The following is a 9,622-nucleotide window of genomic DNA, read 5'->3' on the forward strand; positions in this document are numbered from 1 at the left end:
GCTCAGTTGAGTGGCTCGGTGACTCTTGATTTTACCTCAGGTCTTGATCTCAGGGTCGTGAGTTCAAGTCCTGTGCTGGGCTCCACGCTAGGCAGGAAGCCTACTTAAGAAAATTTTTTGTTGTTGTTGTTAACATGTGAGTCATTTTCTTCCTACTCGCTTCTCATGGCAGCCATGTGCCCCTTAATCTCTACCAAAGGCGAATCAGCTGTGTGTCCCATCTTTTCTCAGCTTGTCACCCTTCAAAATGATGTTCACTTCCTTGTCTGGTGGCTCCAGCTCTTCAACGGGTTTTAGAGTATTCGGCTTTTTCTTGTCGTTAGGGTGGAAGTCACCCTCTCTCGATAAGCGAAGAGGTGCTCTGCCTCATTCATTTTAACAAACATTTGTTGGGTGCCTTGCTTGCCGGGCTCTGCACATGCAGAGGAGGTAAAACACGGTCTTGGCCATCAGCTAGCTTCACGTCTAGCGCATCAGTCTAGTGATCAGCCGCAGCCATGACAGGACGCGCAACAGGACGTGTTCATTGCCGGTATGCACAGAAGTCGCGGAAACGGAGAGGAGCCAGCACCCTGGCCTGTCAGGGCAGCCCTGGAAAGTTAAGCTGGTGCCAAAGTCTCGTCGCACAGAAGAGCAGTGATTTTCTGGTGGACAGAGAAGATGGGGACATCTTGGGCAGAGAATCACCACACCTATAGTCATGGTGGGAGGTCCGACCATGGCTGTCCTCATGGGTCCTGACCCCGATTTCCAAATTTGCTGCTGATAACCCAGTGATCTCGATTTTCTACCAGACAACCACCTGGTGCAATCATAAGCCTAGGCAAGTGGGCTCCCACTGTCCTGTCCCAGCACCTTTATAAACACACTCATGGGCTATGCGGTCCCCGTGCCTTCCTCATAAACCCCACCAGACCAGGAGTCCTTCAAGGGTAGTGACGGTTTTCACATCTCTGTGTTCCTGGCATCCAGTCGTGCCTGGCTTGGGTTGAGCTCAAAAAGTGCTAGATGAGCTAAAATCAAGTAGTGTTCCTGTTTGCCCCGGCAGCGGTCAGACCACCCTCTGGCTCCCGGGTCTGAACTGTACTCTTGCCAAAACATGTCTGGGAGATGAACATACAGATTCTGGAGTCTGTTTATTTATTTCCAATTGAAGAGAGGGGACCATCTTGTTTCAGGCTGTCACTCCCTCCTGGAATTTGCAAGTCTGGTCTTTTCTAAATGTTAACTTTTAGGGAGCTAAATTATTCATCCATGCCTCTAAGCCACTGACATTTTGATTGCTGCATTCCCTGTTTAAATTTTGAATGATCTCAGATTCTATTTGCGCCCGTCTCGGCATAGTGAGAACGGCAAGAGGAAGGGAAGGAATCGCTTGCCCTGCAACACCGGCTCCAACCGTAATTCGACAGAGCAAGTTAAGTTCCGCTTAAACCCAGGAAACAAGGAAGGCATCTGTTTTCAAATGTGACATTCTTTCCCATGGGACATGTTTGCCAGCGTGTTTCATTCCTGCCTTTTGCTTTCGACTGTCTCCTTCCCTCTTCCCAGCAGGACCATGTCGTATTTCCCCAGAACACAGCTCAGTCTTGGGCACGTGGGGTGAAAGGATGCTTTGAAACATACAACACGAAAGATTTTCTAGCTCGTAGTGGATTTTGGAAGAGTTAGGGTACTCGGGGGGAAAAGTAAAGAATAGTTTCCATACATGAGCCATTCAGTAATTACTCAGAAGTTTAAGATAAGTAAAACCGCCCCGAACTGTAGTCGGACTTACATTCATAGCTTTGGTGATGCAGCTGAGGCAGAAATGAAATCTGGGCAGTAGGAAGGGAAAGCTGAGAAGTGGCTTCTGGGAAGTCAGGGTGAAGCTGGTTCTTGAAGGCTGAGTCAAAGCTGCTCGGGGAAGGCCTCCCAGCGGAAAACCAGCACATGCCAGGGCACTGTGTTACCTACAGTCTCAGGTTCGATCCCAGCAATAGTCACTAAATACCTATTTTCTTCATATCTCCCATTTTAGGTACGCTGTATTTTTCCTTGTGTTTTAAAATGAAACTACCCTACCACCTATAAGCTGAGTTCTTTCCAGATGATAAGTTCATGTTCTTGTCCCTTCTCTATTTAGTCTCTCCATCTCATTTCTATTTCATTCTTATTCCTTTTGTGATTTGGCTTCACATCCCTTCCCATAGTCCACCTGAAGTCCTCTTTCCCCTCTTGGGTCCTACGGCCACCCCTCCTGTCCCCTCCTGTCTGCAGGTGTGCAGCGAGCCAATGATTGGCAGTCTCCTTCTAAAGATGGACGTGGCTAAGTCTGGAGTAATCAGCAAATAATTGCACAAAGCTCTGCTTATATTTTCATCACTACTATCCATTTAACAAATGTTTGTTGAATACCTACTATTGAGGCAGACGTATGAACAGAAATCCTCATATGTCTTGTCAAATCATAGGTGATATGAACTATTAGATAAGACAGAAAGCACTATATGGCCCCAGAGGGCCTTCCCCCATTTAGGGAGCTCATGGAACGCTTAATAAGAATGGTGATCTGGGGCAGATAAGGAGGGGGTCTCAGGCTTGGAGGGGTCTGAAGGTCATCCAATTTGGATAGCCCTTTAACCAAAAATAATTTTTTTAAGTTAATTTATTTATTTTGACAGAGAGAGAGCGAGCGAGCGAGAGAGCAAGCAAGCGAGCAGGAAAGGGGCAGAGACAGAAGGAGAGAGAAGGAGAGAGAGAGAGAGAGAGAGAGAGAGAGAGAGAGAGAGAATCCCAAGCAAGCTCCATGTTGTCAGTGCTGAGCCTGATGTGGGGCTTAAATTCACAAACCATGAGATCATGACCTGAGCCAAAACCAAGAGTTGGATGCTTAACTAACTGAGCCACCGAGGTGCCCCTAACCAAAAATATTTTAATTCGATACTTTTACAGAAACAAGAAATGCCCATGTGAGCACATTGCTAGAACCCCTCCCATGGTCTTAGTAGAGGACCATGTGAATGCCAGTCCTGAAGCTTAAATCTCATCGGCTTCACAATAAATCTGCTAATGGAGTTGATGTTTGAGTTGGGTTTTGAAGGTTGTCTAGGAGTTTGCCAGATAAAGAAAGAAGGCAGTAACCCACCTGGCAAAGCGATTAGTATTTGCAAGGGCCAAAGACGTGAAAATGATGTTTATCACAGCATTGATTACATAGGGTGGAGTGAATGGGGAATGACATCCAAGAAATCGCACTGGGGTCAGATGGAAGACGACCCTGATGTACTGAGGAGTTTTGATTATACCCTGTATCATACACTTAACAGAATTTTACCTGAAAGAATAATATGACCATATCTGTTTTTTCAGACAAAAATAGCTTATCACTGGAAGTGCTTAAAACCTTTGATGCTTTTGGGATCATGTAGTTACTGAGTCTGGAATTATGATACTAAGGTTTCAATGAACAAATTAGAGCTACCTGTTTTCATATGAATAGATCCTGAAATCATACAATGAAGTGGATAAAGCAAGGTGCAGAACATTGGAACCGTATGTTATCATTTATGTAAAAAATGCTTAAATCCTACAGAACCACACGGCATTCTGTTTATGGATGCACACACGAGAGGCTCTCAGGACTCTAACCATATTTCCCCAAGGAGCAGTGATTCTATATTGGCTAATTAAGGGTTCATGGCAACTTTGTAGAGCATAACTACTACCAATAATGAGAATCAATGTAATTTGTGTAATAGGTAAATGTTAACAAATGTTAACCATCCATTTTGGATACTGTATACATGAGTATTGTTCTGTTATTCTTGGTTATTGCCTATACTTTGCTCAAAAAGAGAAGAAACAATTTGTAGTGTAAACCCAGGGAAATTTAAGAATCTTTCTTCCCTGTTACGATGTTAGCTTGATAATACGCACGTCTAATTCTAGCATTAAAAAAATAAAAAGGAAGGGGCGGGGACTTCCTAACCAAGGTTTTCAAGGGAGAAGATCGCTAAGGTAACCTTTAGCACCACATAAACATCGCAAGGCTTGGGGCGCCTGGGTGGCTCAGTCGGTTAAGCATCCGACTTCGGCTCAGGTCACGATCTCGCGGTATGCGAGTTCGAGCCCCGCATCGGGCTCTGTGCTGACCGCTCAGAGCCTGGAGCCTGTTTCAGATTCTGTGTCTCCCTCTCTCTCTGCCCTTCCCCCGTTCATGCTCTGTCTCTGTCTCAAAAATAAATAAACGTTAAAAAAAAAAAATTAAAACAAAAACATCGCAAGGCTTTTTCTCGACCTCTGCATTAGTCTCAGTTGCACCTGGACTTCACTCACTTTCGAATCTGTTTCGATTTGCATGAGGCCATTTGAGCATTCTGATCCATCTCAGTTGGCCAAACCTCACCTGTTGGTCTTTTTAACCCCAACACTGAACCGACAAGAGCCGCGTGGTGAGAGGGGGGCGAAGGCCCAGCTGGAGGAAGAGAGAAGCCAGTCAGAGTGAGGCTCCCGCCTAGAGCAGCATCCAAGGCCTGGCCTTTGGAGTCCACAGGGCAGCCGGACACAGAAGCAGTCCCTGCACACCTCCGATGGTTGCATTTTAAGTATCTGTTTTATACGGAAGCCAGGAGGCTTGCTTTTCATCTTCATAGGAAGGAGAAAGTGGTTCTGTCTTTCTCTTTCCACATCAGCGATTCTTTCTATTTGGTAAAGAATATAGGGTGTGAGTCCTGGTCCATTTGGCTATTTTGGCAACGGATATGCACTGTTAACTCTTGAGCCTATTTTCAGTCTATTAAAGCAACACAGCAGACATAAAACTTCCTTATTTTTTTTTCTTGTTTTCTATATTTTTCCCTAGACTCTTTCCAATCTTCAAAGAATAAGTGAGCGGCCTGTTAAGCTGGGCAGTTTACCAAAATGCTGCTCCAAGACAGAACGAGTGTTTGTCGTTTTCCTAATGCTGCGTCAGGGAGGGCTTTGCGGGAAAGAGGACGTATTTGGTTATCTGCTGGGATCCAGTGAGTGTTTGGGATTTGCTCACTCCACTTCTATTTGTCGTTTTCCATGTCTCCAGTACTACAGGGGATCAAGAGGGAGCTAGCAGAAAAGGTTCCTGATTCCTTAATGTGCATGCTCATCTGGTGAGATAGTTAGATGAAATAATTATAGAATAAACCGAAGCCAATCGTGCATGTGTCTGCAAGGTCTGCCATGCAGCTAAGACTTCGCCAGTGGACTCAGAATCTTCCTTTCCACCTAACTCCTTCATCCAGCCGGCGTGTCCTTATCTTCTACATTGTTAATGGTCCATCCAATAGATAAGCTTCATGCTCCCTTCCTTCAGTAGGTCAATGGCCTTCGCTTTGACTGCTTTTCCACCACTTATTCCTGGGGTCATGTTCTTCATTGCGTTATTGCCCGAAAGCGTTCCATCTCTGAGATCTTAAGCTTCAATGTTTTGCTTAGGCCATTTGCAGAGACTGCTACAAAGCCTTCATTGCCACTAAAGGGCGCAAGCTGTTCAGAATAGAGTTTATATTAATATTCTTCTTAAAGAATGTTTGTTTATTTTTGAGAGAGAGAGACAGAGCATGAGCGGGGGAGGGGCAGAAAGAGGGACACAGAATCCGAAGCCGGCTCCAGGCTCTGAGCTGTCAGCACAGAGCCCGATGCGGGGCTCAAACTCACCAACCGTGAGATTATGACCTGAGCCAAAGTCAGATCCTTAACCGACTGAGCCACACCCAGTCTCCCCTAAAGCCTTGATTTTCTAGTCTCCCTTCCAACTAGGTATGGCAATATAAGTAGTACTAGTCTGATGGGATGTAAGCAGAAGCTGTATTTGCAATTCTTGCAAACTGTCCACATAGGAAGGGGGCAGTCCATTCTTTATTCCTTCTTCCTTCTGGCTGGGTGGAACAAGGCTGTGATAACTAGGGCCTGAGCAGCCATTTTGGACCATGAGTTAGAAGCTATCATTGAGGTTGAGGGTGACAGAGCTATGTTATCGCGGCAACTTGGTTTCCTTATGACTGTGGACACCAGCCCTGCATTGCCTATGTTTCCAAGGGAGAGAAATAAGTCTCAGTCTTTTTAAGGCGCTGCCCTTTTTGGTCTTCTGTCCCTCACAGGCAAATCTCAGTCCTAATATTTATAGCTCTCTTTTCCCCATTATGTTTGCATCTCAATCTCATCGAGACCTCAGTCCTGTTTATTCTAGATTCTCTCCTGATCTTAGCGCCCTCGCTTTCCATGCTCTGTCTCCAGCCCATGCAAGATACTCCATGAAATGGCTCAGAGTGGTGTGGTGACCTATCAATCCTCCGGATATAAAGAAATTGATCCCCTCTTCTTGTGGCTGTGCAATGAAGGATCTGTTCGTAGATCAGATTCCAGAGGAAAGCACTGCTCCTTTCACAGCGGCAGCTACAGCCCAGAGGACGACCATGTTACCAAGACCACTGATCCTGCAGGGGGAGCAAAGGCACAAGCAGAACACCAGGCTGTGTGCTGCTTTGTAGACGGCATTGAACAGAGCCCGCAGAAGGACGCATGCCCGTTCCAGGAGACCAGTGGAGGCAGATGATTTATGGAGCTGTGAACTCAGAAGACTCCGGAGTCTGGGAGCAGCAGTCCAGACAGGGAGGTGCTGCAGAGAATGAGTTGGGCCAGACCCTGCCCCGGTCACACTGGTTAGAAGATGCCACCACCACCTTAACGAGAGGGAGGCTGTGATCCGCAGCCACAATTTATGACTCCAATATGGATGCTATGTTGGAATACTTCCTCATTTAGATGCGAGTTCAGTCAGTCTCAAGAAATCCTTTTGCTATCTTCCTGGAGCTCTGAATTCAAGCACCTAGCTAGATATTTTTTATATGGAAAAAAATGAATTCGAAGGGCCTTATCTGAGTCGAGAGTCTTTTCCCCAAAGCAGACTACACCGAGACCACGATGTCTTGATGGGGTTCACCTTTGTTTGCATTTGCTACTCCCAGGGTAGAGACCCAGCCTCCTGTGCGCTCAGTACCGTAGAACCCTCCAAGGCATTGACGTGGAATTATGCCTTTGTCTTCCACTGGACTCAGGGGCTCCTTGAACACACAATCACATAATAGTAACTCAGTCGACTGGATTTATTGGAAGGCAAGACTGTACACGGGGCCTGTAAGGTGAATGCACAATACAATTCCAGGGGCAGTTTAGTAGCAGCATGTGATCAGAGGTCGGAGGGGAGGTTGGACTATGGGTGGCCTTGCGGTCCACGTAGAATTGTGTTATGCCAAATAGAACAGCGCGCTGGGCCCACGTGCCACGTATTCACAGCTCTCTCTCCTGCACTTCATGCATATGAGAAAGAACGAGTAGCATGAAATAGCGGGGTTCCTCCTCCAGGAGATCCTGCTGTACAGCCCATGACAGGAGATGCCCTGGAAGGAGGAGAAAGGTTTGCCCTAGCTGCTTCGTGTAGGGTAGCCATTTGGCCCAGAGCTGTGCCCCGCCGAGAGATGGGCTGGCCCACTCAGGAGGAAATTGTGGCTTTAGGGTGATAAGATCTTTGGGGGACTTCATAGGTCAGGGATAACTGCTAATGCCTAGGTGGGGGTTACCAAATGGCTCTTCCTTGTCGGAGTGTGGATCTATTATCAGACAGGCCTTTCCAGAAAACATCTTCCCATGAGCTCTACCAGTGGTCTTTTGTTACCCATACAGCTTCCCCACTACCATTTTCCCCTTCTTTTTCCTGCAAAATCATCTCTTATTCTGAGCCGGGAGGATGTACTGGGGACCTCTGAATAACCAGTGCCTGAGCATGAACAAGAGCATAGAGTGATTAGAGGAGGGACAGATGGGCAGGGGGACAGGGAGACGACTGAACAAACAGGAAGGAATTGATGGTGATAATAACGGAGTTAAACCAGGATTTGAGGCAGAGGCGTAGAACATCCCTGTATCATCTGGTCTGGCTGGCGGATAGGCACCTAATTATCAAAATCCAACCGTAGCTTAAAACACAGTCGGGATGTAAAGCACACCCTGGTCTGAGTCCTGCTCATTTGTTACCCAGAGCCTGTAAACGCTTCGTGAGGGCATAACTGGTACAATTAAGACAACAATAGACATTGGAGAGTAAGGATCAGTGTGTATATTTCCTGGAAGATTTTGAGAAATGGCTTATTCGCGTGGGTCACCTATTTTTGACAAAATGCCATCTTAAGAAGCACACTTCTCGACAAATGTCAGCCCTTGGCCTCAGGCCACCTCCGACACCGGTGTGCCTCTGTCCTCAATCACCCTCGGTGTCTGGTGCAAGGGCTCGGGTTGAAACCAGCCTTGTTTGCAACTGTGCGTTTGCCAGCATTTTCAAATGGCACAGCAATGAATCTCAATATGTGTTGAAACTGTAGCAAATGCTTGGCTGGGCAGTTTCTCTATGTGATAGGTCTGGTGACAAAGCTGTCGGCTCCGTGAGGGCAGGAACCCAGTCTGGTCCGTCTCCTACCATGTGCCCAGCCCCTGCAGAGTGCCCAACACTTGGTAGAGATCAGATGTTTGCTGAGTGACTGAACGAAAGGCACCACTGTGGGGCGTCTGGGGTGAGACTCGTCTTTTCAGGACTAAAGGGATCTGTTCATAAGGTCTCTGGGTGCGGATTCCTCATATACCACCCGTGGGGCTTAATCAGTCTCATTTGAAGGTGACCACAGAGGGTCGATGTTCTCATGTCCTCTGTGATGTCATTGCTGAGCCACCAGCAGGGCGTCCCTTGTGCCTCAGGACACTCGAGCCTGTTCCTGTCCTAATATGCTATCCTGAATGTATGTGCTTGTCTATAGGCTCCTTCCCTTGAGGCAGGAATCAGGTTTTTTTCGACTCTTGTACAGAGTTTATCAGAGTAGCTTTTAGGGGTGGGTACTCACTATGTGTTTGCTGAGTGAATGGGCAAATGGACCCAAACCTCACTGCTGCACTTCACAGATGGCCCCCAAATGGTGCCTGGTAGGACAGGGATTACTAATGATGTGCTTCTGCAGATATTTGGAAATGCTACCGGAAGGCTTCTGCACTGAGCAGGGGGCAGAGGGTGAATCGTGCAGAAGGAGCACGCGTGGGCTGCTGGCTGCGAGCAGGGGCTCTGGGTCAGATGATCCAGGATCTGGCCGCTGGTTCCACAACTATCGGCTGTAAGTGAGACTCAGTTTCCTCATCTATCTGAGGATTGTTGTATTAAATGAGACAATCCCTGATTGAGTGCTCAGTAAAAGATTGCTACCGTGTTTGTATTAATTATAATTCATGGACATATCAGGCCCAGCCAATAATTGTAGGGGCTTAGGTGGAGAGGAACACAAACTGGCCAGTTTATTGGAGGCAAGGGGGAGACGTGAGGGGTCTGCGACCTCCCCATTCCACTCACCCCTGCCTGCTTCCCCTGCCATGGCTCAGGATCTGCTCGGCCCATGGTGCGCAGGGACCTCTAAGAGGCGCCCAGGGACCAGATAACAGCCAAGTGATCACAAGACTTGCATGAGGGAGTGTTGTAGAAAGGTCTGAGAAAGAATGACCAGTGGGAAACAGGCACTATACTCAAGGCGCCGAAATCATAAATGTATTACCGGAACGACATGTCGCAAAG

The sequence above is a fragment of the Panthera tigris genome, chromosome D3, assembly GCF_018350195.1.
Source record: "Panthera tigris isolate Pti1 chromosome D3, P.tigris_Pti1_mat1.1, whole genome shotgun sequence".
Taxonomy (NCBI): domain Eukaryota; kingdom Metazoa; phylum Chordata; class Mammalia; order Carnivora; family Felidae; genus Panthera; species Panthera tigris.